This window comes from Sapajus apella, unplaced genomic scaffold, assembly GCF_009761245.1.
Source record: "Sapajus apella isolate SASKATOON/1434 unplaced genomic scaffold, GSC_monkey_1.0 scaffold118, whole genome shotgun sequence".
NCBI classification, from domain to species: Eukaryota; Metazoa; Chordata; class Mammalia; order Primates; family Cebidae; genus Sapajus; species Sapajus apella.
The window spans coordinates 2,142,527-2,151,513 of NW_022437058.1; positions in this window are offsets into that span (position 1 = coordinate 2,142,527).

Here is an 8,987-nt window from a genome sequence, read left to right on the forward strand (position 1 = left end):
GTATTTTTTTTTTTTTTTTTTTTTTTTTAGACGGAGTTTCGCTCTTGTTACCCAGGCTGGAGTGCAATGGCGCGATCTCGGCTCACCGCAACCTCCGCCTCCCGGGTTCAGGCAATTCTCCTGCCCCAGCCTCCTGAGTCGCTGGGACTACAGGCACGCGCCACCATGCCCAGCTGATTTTCTGTATCTTTAGTAGAGGCGGGGTTTCACCATGTTGACCAGGATGGTCCCGATCTCTTGGCCTCGCGATCCACCCGCCTCGGCCTCCCACAGTGCTGGGACCACAGGCTTGAGCCACCGCGCCCGGCCCCAAAGTATTTCTTACATGTATTTGATTGATGTGTCATGCCTCCCTAAAATATATAAAACCAAACTGTACCCTTACCACCTTGGGCACATGTTTTCCGGACCTTCTGAGGGCTGTGTCATGAGCCCTGGTCACTCACATTTGGCTTAAAATAAATCTCTTAAAATATTTTACAGAATTTGACTCTTTTCGTTAACGTGAGCTAACACACCTGAGTGAAAATGACCCAGGATATGTATGTAAATTGAGGACTCTGAGTAAGTAGCAAACTCCATTAAAGAATATAGCTCCTGTTAAGTAAAACCATTCCCACAGCGTTGTCAAGAATTTCGTGCTGGGTTCTGGATAGAAACACAGCTCTAATTAAGCATTAATCAGGCTGCACTTTGGCTCACTTCCTTGTTGCTGAAAGGTAGCACTCGATACAGAGCACCTCTCTCCCCACTGATCCCCTGGATAGGCTTTCTCATGTGTTAGGATCATAAGACTTTTGTTTAAGCATTGATTTGCATGCCTATTGTTCCTATAGATAGAATACCTGACATTAGAATCATGAGGCTTTTGTTTAAAGATTGCTTAAGATGTTTTTCTGATTCTGAAATCCAGTGAAACAGCTGATGCAAACAAGTTTGAAAACCTCCACAGAACAATAGAATCAACATGAGAGGCCGGATGCTGTGGCTCACGTCTGTAACCTCAGCACTTTGGGAGGCCGAGACGGGCGGATCACGAGGTCAGGAGATTGAGACCATTTTGACCAACATGGTGAAACCTCATCTCTACTAAAAATAACAAAAATAAATAACAAAAATTAGCCAGTCATGGTGGTGTGTGCCTGTAATCCCAGATACTCTGCAGGCTGAGGCAGGAGAACAGGAGAATCTCTTGAACCCTGGAGGCAGAGGTTGCAGTGAGCTGAGATCGTGCCACTGCATTGCAGCCTGGGCAACAATGTCAGACTCTGCCTCAAAACAAAAAAGGATCAGCATGAGAATGCAGTTTTTCATTTCCCTGTCCCATGACTCCACCCTGCACTCTGACCAATCAATAAATTCCACAGGTCAGCCCACTCCAAAATCCTTAAAATCCCTAGCCCCAACTCCTTGGGGAGAGAGAGTTGAGGTTTCCTCTTATCTTCTCCTTTGGCAACCTTGTAATGAAACCTCTATCTTTCTGGCGACCCAGTGTCTCAGCATCCTGACTTGCTGTATGTATTGAAAAATGGACCTATTGTGATTTTATTAGGAGATGGCCACAAAGGGATCCTTATCCAATAAACACTCATTTTCCCCCATGATAGTTTCTGTGCAAGACCTTTTTTTTTTTTTTTTTCTCATAAGACTATAGATTTTGGAAAAGCAAAATATATATCTGAGTTATTTTTTAATTTTTTCTCACAGCTTAACACAATGACTGGCACATAGCTTATGCTGAATACATATGTGTTAGAGAAAGGACTGAGAAGCTTCCATTTCTAGCACAATTACAGATTAGATCATCTTAAAATCTCTTTTAAAAAACACCTAGAAATGCTGCATAAAATGTAGCAAGAAATTCTCAAACAGAGAAAGACAAAGAAAGTTCCTTTCTAGATTCTGGCCAGGGGAGAAGGCACCACTGTAAAATACTCCTAGAACTTTCTCCATAACAAAGGCCTGCTCTCCATTGTGAAGGATAACCGAGTATTATCCCACCTGAGGGAAGGATATTTTTCTGACTCCAGACCCCTCTAGCTTTCCTGTGTCATCTGAGGGAGAAAACAAACAAACAAAACTAGAAAATATTTATGAAGGCTGCATACCAAGGAGGCCACATACCAGGAAGGCCTCTAAGAGAGTGGGATTTAATCATAAGATTAAACGGTACTTTCTTTCCCCTATGACTTTTTACCATCTCACCAACAGGGCTCCAGTCCAGTAATAGTGGGTTACAGCAAAAAGAGCTGCAAGATAAAAGCTTTCTTTGAGAAGAATTAAAGAAAGCTCAAAGTTAGCAGTGCAGACAATGACAAGAACCCTAAAGGAATGTGAGGGTGTAGCACCCACAGCTACAGGAAACATTAAACATAGCCCACTTCTTAGATTATCATAAAACTTCACACGAAAGGCCTATTTATCTCAGTTTCTATTCCCTAGTATATCATGTTCAGATTCTCATTGAAATTTACAAGAGAAACAGAGTCCGAGAGACAAAGCAAGCATCTGAACCAGATTTAGATATGATACAGATATAAGATGGTCCGACAGGGAATTTTAAAACTGTGATTAATATGTTAAAGACTTGAATAAAAATTAGACACAGTATAGGAAGAGGTGGGTAACATAAGCAGAGAGACAGAAGATATATAAAAGAATCAAAAGGAAATGCTATGAATCAAAATAAATTAAGAATGCTTTTGATGCACTCATCAGCATACTGAAAATAGCCAAGAAAGAAATCGGCCACTCACTTTGGATAGGCACCATGCTTATTTCTTACTGTGTATCATTTCATGTAGCTTTCACCACGGCTCCATAAGGCAAATGCTATTGTCTTAGATTGGATTCCCCTTGGAGAAGAGCTTTGGATGAAAAAAGGTGATTAAAGATGTAACTGGGGACTGGAGGCAGAGGCTCAACTCCCTCCCGGAGGATTGCCAAAGATGTAACCAGGGGAAGGGGGCGGAGCTGTGGGGGTGTCACAAAGATGCTCCCAGTTTCCTTGATCAGAGGGGTGCAAGGGCTCAGCTCCCTCCCCGTTCTGATGTGCCCAGGTCTTTGGCCTCCCTTGCCCCAGGAATGGGGGAAGGGGCCTGGAGGTAGGGTAAGCTCACCTTTCCAATGAATATTGTGGACCCAAAGAGTTTTGCAGACAGCAATTTATTAGGCAGAGAGAGAGAAAGTTAGAGAAGGAGAGAGCACTCCCACGCTGCTGTGGGAGAAGATTCAAGGGAGGAATCCGTACAGGGAGAGAGGGAGAGACAGTTCCCAAGTTGCTGTGGGAGGGCATCCAGAGAAAGAGTCTGCACAGGTAAGGGGCAGGGGGATTCTAACCCCAGAGTTATTCCCACCCCATTCATGTTCTCATCCAATGAGAGGAGTTCTTTTAAACTTCCTCTGGAGTAATTGATCTTCCACTCTGAGGCTGGATTGGCTGCTAGGTCCGGAACTAGAGTCCCACCTCCCAGGGCTTTTGGCGGGCTTTCTGAACAAAGGAGCTCACCTGGAATTTCTGCCTGGCCCACACGCGTGAGAAAGTTAGACAAGGAACTTTACATTTGAAACCCCTCTGGTCCTCAGATGGGGGCGTGGATGGAGGTATGGCGCTGGGAATCCTGTCTTTGAAACACAGGCAATTTTCCTTAACACAGTCCCTCAGAAACATGATGAGAATAATAATTGTGAGTGAAACCGAAAAAAGAAGGGAAAAGTGCAATAATAAGCCTACTACTGCCGGGAGCGACTGGGGCTCGAATCCTTCGAGGACCCTCTGTAAGACTGTTTTAAACGCAACTCACAGCTGCTCCACGAGACAGCGCATGTCCCTGCTAGCACACAGGCTCCTGATGGTTGACGGTGTTCTCGAGGCGCTGATTCCTGCACTTCTGCCTGCCTGGAGAGGGCAAGCACGGCCCGTGAGCAGAGAAAACTTTCAGGCAGAGCAATACCGGAAGAGGGGTCAGGGTGGGGGCATTCGGAGGGGCTGAGGCAATACAAGCAGGCTGCCAATAGCAGCTGGCACAACGGTTATTTTTGTTCTTTTATAAATAATGAAAATGCCCAACGGCACATGAGAAGCCAGTGGAACAGCCCAATCTTGAAGCCAGGCAGTCTGGCCGCAGAGTCTACACTGTATCTTGAAATGAAGACGTAGTGAAAATTTCATTAGGATCAACAGGATAGTAAATGCCTCACTTTGCAAGAGTTACAAGAATTTAAACCTGTACTCATAATACCATTTTGGAAGGTTAAATGTCATTCTAAAATGTTGAGTTTTAATATTGGAGGTTTCATTCCTCCTGAAATACCTGCTGCAGGATTCTCATAGGTGAAAGCTTATTTTTCTTTTCTGTCTGAGAAATACTCTTTTGAAGCCCAGGAAACAGTGCAAATCTTTATTCAGCATTTATTAATGCCTCTTTTTTATTCATTTATTCATTTGCTTGTTTTTGACTATTTAGAAACCTCCTTGGTTGAGGCAGGAGAATTGCCTGAACCCAGGAGGCGGAGGTTGCGGTGAGCCGAGATCGCACCATTGCACTCCAGCCTGGGTAACAAGAGCGAAACTCCGTCTCAAAAAAAAACAAAAAACAAAAAACAAAAAACCTCCTTTCCTCCTTTATTCACTGAACCTTATATGACCACTGTTCTACTCCAGTAAATACATACCCAGAGTATCATTTTTATTGGCTGTCTTTCGTATTTAGACTATTCTAAAGTTTCCTGTTATGTAATTCCTATACTTTTTCGTATGAATATTTGAGTTATAGGAAAGCACTTCTATGAAGGGAAAAGATGTGAAAACAGATGTGACATTTACTTTCTTTCTTAGTTTGCTTTCCGGCAAGCAACTCTTTTGCGAGAGTCCCAAAATGTTGCTCTTCAACCCCAAGTGTCTGGAGGCCCTGCCATCTGCTCTTCCTCCTGTATACGCTAAAGAGAAGTTGTATAAGTAAAAAAGATAAAGCACCTGTTTACTGAGGAACCAAGGAATCCAAGTATGTCCTCTAGTGGGAATGACTTAAAATTCCAAATTAGAGAGTAATTCTTTTTTTTTTTTTTTTTTTTTTTGAGACAGAGTTTCACTCTTGTTACCCAGGCTGGAGTGCAATGGCGCGATCTCTGCTCACCGCAACCTCCGCCTCCCGGGTTCAGGCAATTCTCCTGCCTCAACCTCCTGAGTAGCTGTGATGACAGGCACGCGCCACCATGCCCAGCTAATGTTTTGTATTTTTAGTAGAGACGGGGTTTCACCATGTTGACCAGGATGGTGTCGATCTCTTGACCTCGTGATCCACCCACCTCGGCCTCCCAAAGTGCTGGGATTACAGGCGTGAGCCACCGGGCCCGGCTAGAGAGTAATTCTTAAAGGCTTAAATGAATACGAGCAATTCCCTCACTGGGTTTCCCTTGCCAGGAGTACCAAATAATTCTAACCATTTAAAGTACGCCATGGTCTGATTCATTAACTTTTGAATGGGAGCGAGAAAAGGGGGAAAGTAATTGGAGTTTATCACTGCAGCACAGGAAGATTTTCTGGTAATGGCACTAAGTGACTGCCCTTGCACTCTGAAAGAACTGATCGACCCAAGAATTTTCAGGAGATTGTATTCTTAGAAATCCTCTGTGGTCTCCATCAAAATTGAGAAACCGAGGTACCAATCAAGATGCATATTGAGGACACACACCAAAATCATGGCAAATCAGGTGTTAGAAGCCTTCGCGAGATGGGAATGTGATGTAGTGGCATTGCTGGGCACCTTGGGTGTCCTGTGTGCTACCCCAATTAAGCATACCCTAAGTCCCCATCACCCTCTCCCCACTCCCATCCTTCACAAAAGAGCTGTTTACAAAGGACAATAATGCTGAATGGAAGTCAAAATTAGGCTCCACCAGCTAGAATGTGGAACTCCAGGATACTGGCCTGAGAAGCAGTGCTTTTCTGTAAGCCAGTAAATTCTACTCAATTTCTATTACCACAAATCTTAGCTGTCTCAATGATTGTAGAAGAAATGGCTGCATTCAACATTCTGTGATCACTACAGGACTTTAGCTCAGAGAAAAAGAGAACTCATTGGCCTCTAGCATCTTAGGCTGAGTTAACAAGTCACTGGCCTTTCCAGGCCCCTGAAAGAGAATGGAGATGGAAGAGTTGAAGCTGCTTTAAGGATGTCAACCTGTTTCCGTGTCCCACTCTGCCTTAGCAGAGAAGGGAAGAGAGAGGCAGTGAGTTTTTATCCCTTGTAACTCCACCCATAGAAACTCAGCCATGTAAAATACACCCACCAGCATCACACAGATACTACCCTGGCTCCCTGGTGAATATAAAAAAGTGACTGGGGAGAAGATAGAATGGCCTCTACTCCCATCCCTAAAGGCCATGCCTAGAAAGGTAGATTTTGCATTTTATACGCGTTCCTATTATTTATTTACTCACCTGAATTTGTAATGGCATTGTGAGGTAGGACTATTTCTTAAACACGTAAAGAAAACAAGACTGGTGTTATTAAAGCTACACTATCACATTTTTAAATGACAACTATGTACCAGGTATACAGGTATACTTTATTATCACTCAGGGTCTCCTTGTATAAAATAAGTAGCTGGCCTGCCTTACCAGCACCAACGTATAGCAGAGGATACCATAGAGGATAAATCATGTATCTGGAATTATACAGAAAATTATTAACAGGATACAGTACCAAGTCTTTTAATTCACATGTCAGTATAAATTATTTCAAAAACCCATGCCACCTATTTTTTTTCATTTTTAACTGGACATGTATTCGATGTACATATTTTTTGGATACACACGATCATTTCATATATTCATGTAAAGAAATCAGGGTAATTGGGATATCCATTACCTTAAATGTTTATCTTTTTTTTATTGCTAGGAACTTTCAAATTATTCTCATCTAGCTTTTTTTTTTTTTTTTTTTGATGGAATCTCCCTATGTTGCCCAGGCTGAAGTGCAGTGGCACAATCTTGACTCACTGCAACCTCTGCCTTCCAGGTTCAAGCGGTTCTCCTGCCTCATCCTCCTGAGTAGGGGGATTACAGGCACCCATTACCAAACTCAGCTAATTTTTAAATTTTTATTAGAGATGGGGTTTTACCATGTTGGCCAGGCTGGTCTTGAACTCCTGATCTCAAGCAATCCACCCTCTTTAACCTCCCAAAGTGCTAGGATAACAGGTGTGAGCCACTGAACCCAGCCTCTTCTAGCTATTTTTAAATGTACAATTGATTAATGTTAGCTATAATCACCCAACTGTTTTATCAAACATCAGGTCTTATTTCTTCTATCAAATAAGAACGTGTTCCCATTAATCAATCATTCTTCATTCTCCTTTCCCCCTACCCTTCCTGGCCTCTGATAATCACCAGTCTACTCTCTATCTTCATGAGATCCACTCTTTTGGCTCCCATATACAGATGAAATCATGTGATATTTGTCTCTATGTGCTTGGCTTATTTCACTTAATATAATGACCTCCAGTTTTATCCACATTGCTGCAAATGACAGGATTTCATTTATTTTCGTGGCCGAATGATATTCCATTACATATATATATACCACATTTTCTTTATTCATTGATGAACAGTTAGGTTGATTCTATATTTTGGCTGTTGTGAACACTGCTGCAACAAACATGAAAGTGCAAATATTGCTTTGATGTATCAATTTCCTTTCTTTTGGATATAAACCCAGCAGTGGAATTGCCTGATTATAAGGTAGCTCTATTTTTAGTTGTTGGAGGAAGCTCATATAGTTTTCCATTGTGGATGTACTAATTTACATTCCCACCAACAGTTCGTGAGGGTTCCTCTTTTTCATATCCTGACTAGTATCTGCCATTCCTTTTCTTTTTGATAAAAGCCCTTCTGACTGGGATGAGATAATATCTTATGGTGGTTTTGATTTACATTTCTATGATAATTAGCCATGTTGAGTATATGTGCATGTACTTGTTGGCCATTTGCATGTCTTCTTTTGAGAAATGTCTGTTCAGATCTTTTGTCCATTATTTAATCAGATAAGTTTTTTTCCTGTTGAGTTATTTGAACTCCTCATATATTCTGGTTATTAATTCCTTGTCAGACAGAGAGCTTGCAAATATTTTCTCCCATTCTGTGGGTTGTCTCTTTACTTTGTTGATTATTTACTCTGGTGTGCAAAGCTTTCTAAAAATTCCTCCAAAAAAAAAAAAAAGTTAGAATACATAAACAAATTTAGCAAAGTTGTAGTATACAAAATAAACATACAAAAATCAGAAGCATTTATACACACAACAACAGTGAACAATCTGAAAAGACATTAAGAAAGAAATCTCATTTACAATAGTTAGAAAGAATATAAAATATGTAGGAATTAACTTAAACAAAGTTGTGAAAAATCTATTTGAGAAAAAAGAGTAAATCACTGAGGAAAAAATTGAAGAGGACACACAAGAAAAGAAAGGATATCCTATGCCTAGAATCAGAAGAATTAATATTGTTAAAATGACAACATTACCGAAAGCGAGTTGCATCATATTCAATGCAATATTTATCAAAATACCAATGACACTCTTCAAAGAAAGAGAAAAAACAATACTAAAATTTATGTGGAGCCACAAAGGACCTGGAAGAGCCAAAACAAATCTGAGCAAAAACAACAAAGCTGGAGCCATCACACTCCCTAACTTTCAAAATATGCTGCAAAGCTATTGTACCCAGTCAGCTTAGTTGATTTAGTATAAAAACAGATACACGGAGCAATGGGACAGAACAGAGAACCCAGATATAAATCCACATATTTCAGGCAACCCATTTCAACAAACACACCAAGAACATACAGTGTGGGAAGGGCAATAAATAATGCTGGGAAAATGTGTGACTGTATGCAGAAGAATGAAACTAGAGCCCTACCTCTCACCATATACAAAAATCAAATCAAAATTGTTTATGTCCTTAGATTAAGGACTTAAATCTAAGG